Consider the following 8,503-nt stretch of genomic DNA (forward strand, 5'->3'; position numbering starts at 1 on the left):
GGTGAGGAAGTGTTGCTGTTGTTGCCTTTGCCTGCTTCCAGCCTACAGGCACAGTTTTCTGCTCCATATGAGCTGGAAAAGGAAATGAATGACACCAATTTTAGGATCCCAACTCATGACAAAGAGAAGAAATGTGGAGTTTGTCACGTCAACATGCTCAAGCCTTCTTTTTCCAGAGGGGAGTCCAACTGTCCTTCTAGTGATGCTACGGTAGTCTCAGTCTCCATGTGTTCTCGTCCCTCAGAAGATCAGATTTCAGAGGATGGGCTTGGAGAGAAAAGTGGAGTTGTGCTACTGCTTGTTTGGGAAACTCTGAAATCTGAAGCCAACTAGAGAATTTCTGCTCATATCTGTCTCCACCTGCTGGTGGTGACATCATGGTTTGATGGAGGAGAAGTTGTTGCTGTTTTCTGATCCTCCTGGTCAGGCTGGAAACAGCCTGGAGATGTTGTTCATCCATCACAGGGTTTGGTCCAAAGCTCCAGTGCAGCCTCTCACCTCCTCCACCTTCCTCTTTGAGGGAGGCAGCAGAAGCTCCTCCTCTTCTTCAGCTGGATGATGCTGTCCTCCACCTGCAGCTGGACCTGGATGTTCTCACAGACCATGTGGCCTCATGGATCAGAAGGTTGAGGGTTCAAGTCCCTTCATGGTTGAAGTCAGACAGAAGAAGAGTTTGGTTTGGATCCTTTCTTGTCTTTCTGTTCTCATTGAGTCTCTTCTAGTTCCAGGTCTGGTTCAAATAGTGGAATCATCCAAAAGGATGAAAACAGTCCTCCAAGCAGACGTCAGATTGAAAAGCTCATCAAAGAACACATCCAACTAGCCAATCAGCAAAGCACTGACAAGCTGGACTTGGGCTCTCCTTCAGTGAAGAACCTCCTCCTGCTGCTCCTCCATCTTTAGCTCTGACTTTGGAAGTCTTAGCTCCTCCTCCTCACCATCACTGTGACTGTTGACGTCTTCCAACTCCTCCAGAAAGCTGTTTTCTGATGAAGCTCTAACATCTCCTCCCTGTTGCTGCTTTCAGTCCAAACTCACTCTGTTCATGTCAATTCACTCCAGAGAAAATCCCTTTTCTGGGAAGAATTTGCTCCAAGTTTTCCTCCAACTAAGAATCTGCAAACCCAGATGAGAACTCCCAGCAGGAAAAGAATTCATCTGCAGGAAACTAGAAAAAGGCCTTTTTGTGGGAGGAAACCATTCCAGATCTTTACAAACACCAGAAATCCCAACTTTTCCTCCACTTAGCCTGAGTTTGGGTTCCAGGAAGCGGTGTGTGTTCAAGCTCCGCCCCCAGCAGCATCTCATGAAGCCCCTCCTCCAACATGAGGCCACTGGGGAATTCTGAATGAACCTTTACATTTCAACAGAAATTTCAAGCTAAAAACAGGAAAAAAAACTCTCTTCATGTTTGAAAACAATCAAACATTCAAACAGGAAGAGAAAACAACGTTTGTCAGGAAATCAACAGATTTGATTGATTGTAAATCTTCTTCCTGTTGGAGTTTGATGAATGGAAGTAGAATCTGTAGAAAGTCAGTTGATGTTTTCCATTTCAGTAAATGAAGGTTTGATCTGCAGATTTCCTGATCACTTTCTGACTGGGATCCAGACCTGATCTAGACGTGACTCATGAGGAAGCAAACAGCACAGAAACTGCTCTGAATGTTCCCTCTTCTTCACTTTCTGTCTGACTTCAACCATGAAGGGACTTGAACCCTCAACCTTCTGATGCATGAGGCCACATGGTCTGAGAGAACATCCAGGTCCAGCTGCAGGTGGAGGACAGCATCATCCAGCCGTCACAGTCTGGGGGCGGAGCCTGGAGATGACTGCTGAAGGTCAGAGGGCGGAGCTTCATCAGGATGAAGGTGCTGCTTGGATTCTGCTTTGATGTCCGTCTGTTCTCAGTCCCTTCATGGCTGCTGCTCAGAGCTGTTTCTGGAGAATTCATGTCTTTACTGATCCAAATGTGGGATTTCTGTTTTTCTTTGGACTTTTCTTTATTTAAGGCTTTTAGCTTTTGGAACTTTCTTTGTTTCTATGCTTTAACTTCCAAACGGGTTTATCTAAGACAATCTGATTGTTTTTCATTTGACTTTCTAGGAACTTTCTGTTTCATCTTTGAGGATTTGGACTTTTGAAAGACTTTTAGCTGCAGTTTCATCCTTTGAACCAGATGGATCTGAATCTAGAGTCAAAGATTCTAAGGAAATCATGGATTCACAGACATTTGATTGAATTTCTGTCTGGATCAGAAACCAACAGCAGACATTTCAAGCCGTCATCTGTTCCTAATGTTCATTCCCCGCCATCATTGAAAGCTTTTGGAATAGTCCCTAAAGCCAGCGATCGGGCCGCTTTGGAGCATGAACTCATCACTCGGTGTCACGGTGGCAGAGAGATGACAGATCCCAAATCTGAGGCTGAAATGATCACGTCCTACCAGCTACACTCTGGATTTGGGACCAAAAACCTTTGAAGATGTTGGAGCATTGTTGGAGAACAGACTGACAACATTTGTTTGGAAGAAAGATTGACCTTTGACCCCTCCCTCATGTGTTCCACATCCAGCTGCAGACACACCACTACAGCTCACATTCCACTTCTGATCCAGCAGTTAGAACCAGAGCCTGCATTTGCAGCAGGTTCCAACCCACTGACCACTGATCCACACAGGGGGACGTCCTAAGGGGCGGAGTCAGCCACTGGAGAGAGCAAAGAGGAGAAATGGGGGTCACTCTGGGCCTCTCTGTGTCTGGACCTTCAGAGGGACAGTGGTTTGGTCCAGAACACGGATGCTAAACTAGCTCTCTGGAAACTTGAACTTGTTGAATGGGAAACTTCCTGAAATCTTCTTCATCTGTTGACTTGTTCTTTCTTCATCTGAATGAGCTCAGTCCTCTCCCAAATCCAACTCCATCTATCTTCAGTGCTTTGGACTGAGTTGGAGCAGAACTAGAGCTTTCTCCAGATGTCCTAGTACTTTTAGATCAGTGTCTTCCAATATTTGGAGCCCAGGTTCACTTCTTTCCCTGACAAAAATCCCAAAAGGCCTACCAGCCACCAAATAGTCAGAAACCAGAGAAACTTGGTGGTCTGCATTGATGAGAAACCAGTCCCTCCAGGATGACACATGGCTTTTTGGAATCATTTCACACACAAACGGGAAGTTGTTCTTGTTTTTCTGAGAAAATGCAATCAAATGTGTGATAATGGTCGATGTAAATTTTTAGATAAAGGCTGTAGGGGATTCAGGGATTGTGGAGCGGTTGTTGTTTCCTTCTGGGTTAAAGTGCAGTTTTGTGTAACCTCCCAAAGAGGAGAAACCCAAAAAAGAAAGGAAAAGTAAAGACACAGGTGGAAGCCATCATGAGATTCCTTTCAAACAGGAAGTTCTTTGTCATTTCATGCACTAGTTTCATTTAGCTCTAGTTGTTGAACATTCTAGAAACTCCTAAAAACATTTTCTGTCCACTTTGAAACCATCTGGGGCTGACTTGGCCTTGCTCGCTGGGATACGGCCAACATCCAGAAATCTACCAACAGACATTTTTAGCTCTAGTTGTTGAACATTCTATGTTTGGAAGAGGCAGGCTCTTCTAAAAGAAACTAGCAGGAGCCCCAGCGCTGGTCTTTGCTTGGATTTGGTTTAGACTTGTTCAGAGTCAAATGCATGTTTTAAGGGGAGGAGGATTATTTTGTTGTTGCTGTTTTTGTTCCTATTCTTACAATCCACTATATGTCCCGTGTTGAATTCTACTATTAAAATGTGGGAAACAAATGTTTATCAAATCCAAATCAATCCAAAAGCCTGGAGACTGGATGGCCGTGGTCCTCCCTTTGACCTGGACAGTGGTTGCCATGGCGACCTGCACACTCACCAAGCTGGAACTTAGAAGAAAAAGAGACCAAAATGATTGATAAAGCAGGTTTTCCAGGGAAATCCCACAAAGTGCTTTCCAAGCTAGAACTAAGAATATCCAGCATGCATTTGGAAAAACTCCTTAGCTTCTTGTGGAAAATGATGAGTCATTGTAAAAGCATTCTATGAATGCTCAGAAAACTTCCTCTAAGGTTGTGGTTGTTTGGAGAAGTCCTCCTCTTCAAAGAAGTTCTCCTGACCATCTTCAAAGCCACTTTCTGCTTTTTCAAACGCTACTGTTCAACAAAAACTTGGTTTCTGCCACAAAACCAACCTTAGACACTGAAACAGAATGAATCCAATGCAGAAATGTGTTGACACCTTTAATTCAAAGCTTCAATCAGTTTGAATCTCATGAAAAACATTTCAAAAATCCACATTTGGATCAGGCGTCTTCATCAGAGCACAACTCATGTTTCCAGGACTGTGACTCACCAATATATCCTCATTTCCTTTACACAATCTGTTTCCATCATTTGAATTTTTCATAAAAACTGGAGTTAGAAAAGAATTGTTGCCCCAAAATGTCCAGTTTGATTAGGCTACAGTTTGTTGTGTTTGGTTGCTAGGTAACAGGGTCTTTAATGTCTATGATGTCATGGTGGCTTTCAGAGTTGAACTCCTGAATATGACGGTAAACATTTGGATTGAACCAAAATGGGATTGAAGCTCATGCTAAATCCTGATCTCAATGCTGAAAAAACCTCCTCCTAGATTCTGGTTGTTTGGAGAAGTCCTCCTCTTCCAAGAATTCCTGAAAAAAGCCCTCATTTCTCCTGACCATCTTCAAAGCCACTTTCTGCTTTAGTTTAGTCCAAACTTGCTTTATGCTGACAACATTTACAGCTTGAATCCATCTGAAGAATCCAAGGAAACAAACCAATCTAAGTCTGCATTCATGCCACTTCAGAACCAACAAAGCATGTTTCCAGGACGCTGACTTACCAATAGAACTTGGGATTTCCTTTGCAGAATCCTTCTCCGTGTGTTTTCCTTTGTTTTTCTCCCCAAAACCTAAAGCAGAGATTTTTGCTGAGCTGCAGAACAAACGTCTGACTGCTTTAACCGCCGTTGATGGTTTGTTGTGTTTCCCTCTATAGCTGCTATGGTCTTGCTATGGTTGCTAGGTAACGCTGTCTTTGATGATGATGACGTCAGAGTGGCCTCTAGAATGGACTTTTTCTTGTGGAACCAGGAGCTGTAACCTTTAGGGCACCAGTCATGCTGCCTCAGCAGAGTGACTAACACAATGAGTTATATCACTAGAGGAGACACGCCCGCTTTAGAAGCCTGGCCGACGGTGGCCGAGCGCGACGCCATCTTGGTGAGGTCGACGACGCCCACATGACATTGATTTCTATTGCTTTTAGTGGTGTCTAAGTAGCTTTTATATACTATATATATTTTTACATTTATATATATTTATACATATATGTAAATATTTTATATTTATATATATAATATATATATAGATACATCATTTGTTGTTGTTATAGAAGAGAAACAGTCAGCCTTAAAAGCTCAAACTTGAATGAAAATGCATAGTTGCAGGACTTCTTACAAATAAAAAAATCATTAGAAAGAATTTTTAAAATTAATTTCTAAACATTTAGAAGTTTTAGACCTCTTTGACATGTAATTTAAATTATTTAGAAAAACCCAACAATAAGTCAATAATAATAATAATAATAATAATCAAAACAAGTCCAAAAGTAAACAATAGATTTACCCTAAAAAAACAGTCTGGCCTCTTATCAAAATCTGTTTCCACAAATGTTTCTAATACAGTCAGACTGTATTGATAGTTGGTACCACAGTGATCCATCTGTTAGCTCTTTTTATTGCTAAGATCCACTTTTTCCGTAAGTCTGAATCCATTGGATACCTGCAAGAAAAGTTCACTGAGTCAGAAATGTATAAATCTGTATAAATAGCCTAGTATGCTGTATACAGGTTTAGCAAAATAAAATGTACATTTATATTGACAGCAAAATAACTGTACATCATGCAGCATGTTGATAACAGCCCTGCATCATCATGCATGTCAACATGTGTTCTATTAATGAAGCCCCTGCAGCCTTAAAATTTTTTAAAATACTTACCTGTGAAATGATACACCTACCTCCTTCATGGACTCATTTATCTGATTTTGGCTGTTGAAACCCGCACAATGAACTGGCATTATGCAAAAAATGTGTTCACATGCATTCATTGCAGCAGTAACTTGACCTCACCAAGATGGCGGTGCTCTCCTCCCATGAGGAACCACGTGATGTCTCCTCTAGTGATATAACTCATTGGACTAACATCATCACTGACTCTCTCCGTTTGAACTGCTGCCCTCTGGAAGGAGGTACAGGTCCATCAGAACCAGGACAAACAGACTAAGGAACAGCTTTTTTCCACAGGAAATCGCCATACGGAATACACACACTTCCACCAACCACACCCACTCTGACTTTTTACAAATGCTAAATCTCTGACTACACATGTGTGCAATATCTTGACTTCTGTGCAATAACACAATATCTACTATGCTGCGCTCACAGCAACTCGACTCATTCCATTCTATTTTGTCCATACATATTTAATATTTAACAGTTTCTGTACATATTGTTCATTTTTTGTAAGAGATGCAAATACAGTATTTTTATTTTATTTTATTTAACTTCATCACTTCAAGGCTGCTGAAATTTCATTGTATCCCCATCTACAATGACAATAAAGACTCCAGCACTGACAGACAGACAGACAGGAAGTCTCCTGGTTTTTCTGCTTCAGAAGGTTTTTGGGAAACTGCAGAGTTTTCTTTGTGGAGCTAAAGAGCTGCTGTCAGTCTGCTTTGGTCCATCAGGAATGAAGGTCAGGACTGAGAGGAACCTGAAGAAAGTGACTCTTCATCATCTGCTGCTGAAGAAGACAGAGGAAGATCCACTGTGAGAGCAGCTGCAGAAAGCTTTCTGCTGTTTTTCTCCTCTGAGAGAGTTTGGAGTTCCCAGCAGTTTGAGTGGAGCTGAAGCAGCAGAGCTGAAACAGACGTTCTTCTGCTCCCATTCAGCATGAACGGACAGATCCACTGAAGGCCGGCCTGAAGCTCTGGCTTCCAACACGTCTGCATGGATCCAAGCGTGTGCAGTGTGTGCTGACATGCTGTTCTCTGAGGAACATGTTGGTGTCTGACTGGATCTGAGGACACAAACAGCTGCTGACATCTGAGAGGGTCAAGCTGCAGAGTGGCTCCTCAAAGCTCACGTCTCTGTGACAAACATGATGCTGCTTCTGTCTGTGCTCCACCACTAAAAGGACTGTCCAGAGTTGGTCCTGATCCGGTTCTAGTCTTTCTGGCTCCAACTTCTCTTTCCTGTCAGGAACCCTTCATGTTCTCTGCCTTCCTCACATTTCTGTCTTCTCTCTGGGCTTGAAGCCCAAAAGGAGCTGAAAGCTGCTGACTTCAGTCTGATCCCATGTTCTGGATCATCCGTGTTCCTGAAACACGCTGCTGGACCCGTGATCAGAGGAACCCAGGAACGGGAGAACTTCCCAGAACATGCACACACATGTGGAACTGTTCTGATCATCTGTGTGTGTTGACAGTGAAGGAGAGCTTTGTCCTTCAAGAACTTCATCTTTGAAAAAACTTTATTGACTCTGACAGAGTTTCAGTTTGAATCCATGTGGTTTTCATTCTTCCATTGAAGTCGTCTCCAGAAACTAAAGATCTGCTGAATCAATGCTCCTCTGAGAACTTTGGAGCTTTTCTCTGCATCTGTTCCACACTTGAATGTGCAGAAGATCAAAGCGCCGGACGGTCTGAGCTTCAGCGTTCCAGTCAGCAGCTGCTGAACCAAAGCCAGCAGCAGGTGAGGATCTGGGCCTCAAAGCAAACGGACAGAAAGATGAATGGAAGAAGGGATGGAGTCCCAGGGTTGAAGACATCAGCTGGAGAAGCTCTGAGGCTCTTTCAGGTGGGCGTGGCAGCGCTGCTGCTTTCCAGCAAACCAAGCAAACTGCAGCATCTGTGATCTGAGAGGCTGTTGGTGAAGAAGAGCATCATCAGCATAGAACTGTGGGCCGTTTGGGTTCAGAAGAACAGCTTCATGATGTGGAAAGAATCTGTGTCCTTCAACAGGTCCAGAAGATCCCAAACATGGAAACTGGAAGCAGTTTGGATTCCGGTTTCTTCCTGAACTTTGAGGATCCAAATGCTGAAAATGGAAGCTGACAGAAAATGCAGCAGACTTTACCAATGTGCTCAGAACACTAGAACATCCACAGAAGAAGAAAACACTGTTCTAGTGGAACATCTACAACTTCTGTCCATCATTCAGAGGAACTGCAGAAAGATGACTCCTCCCACTTTGGGTTTGGTCAAATGTAGAAAAGAGAAAACAACCAAATCAAAACAATTTGGATCAATTCTGGCAGAAAATGTTCAAACTTTTTGAAATTTCAGGAAAAAATCTTCAAAGAAATAAATCTATTTTAGAATCTATGAAGAACAAAGACTGGAAAACAGCACCAGACTTCTGCAGCTGCAAACATCTGGACTTCCTGCTGCAGCTGCAGACCTTCATGTGA

At 42.8% G+C, this 8,503-nt stretch overlaps 1 protein-coding gene across 1 annotated transcript in view; it reads right to left on the minus strand.

The window, feature by feature from the left end:
- The window catches only part of LOC144987890 (uncharacterized), a 461,750-nt gene that overhangs the window by 97,801 nt on the left and 355,446 nt on the right, over positions 1 to 8,503 (minus strand). The gene's annotated exons all lie outside the window — the stretch shown is intronic.

This window comes from Oryzias latipes, chromosome 2 (assembly GCF_053564925.1).
Source record: "Oryzias latipes strain Hd-rR chromosome 2, Olatipes_Hd-rR_3.1".
In the NCBI taxonomy this organism is placed as follows: Eukaryota; Metazoa; Chordata; class Actinopteri; order Beloniformes; family Adrianichthyidae; genus Oryzias; species Oryzias latipes.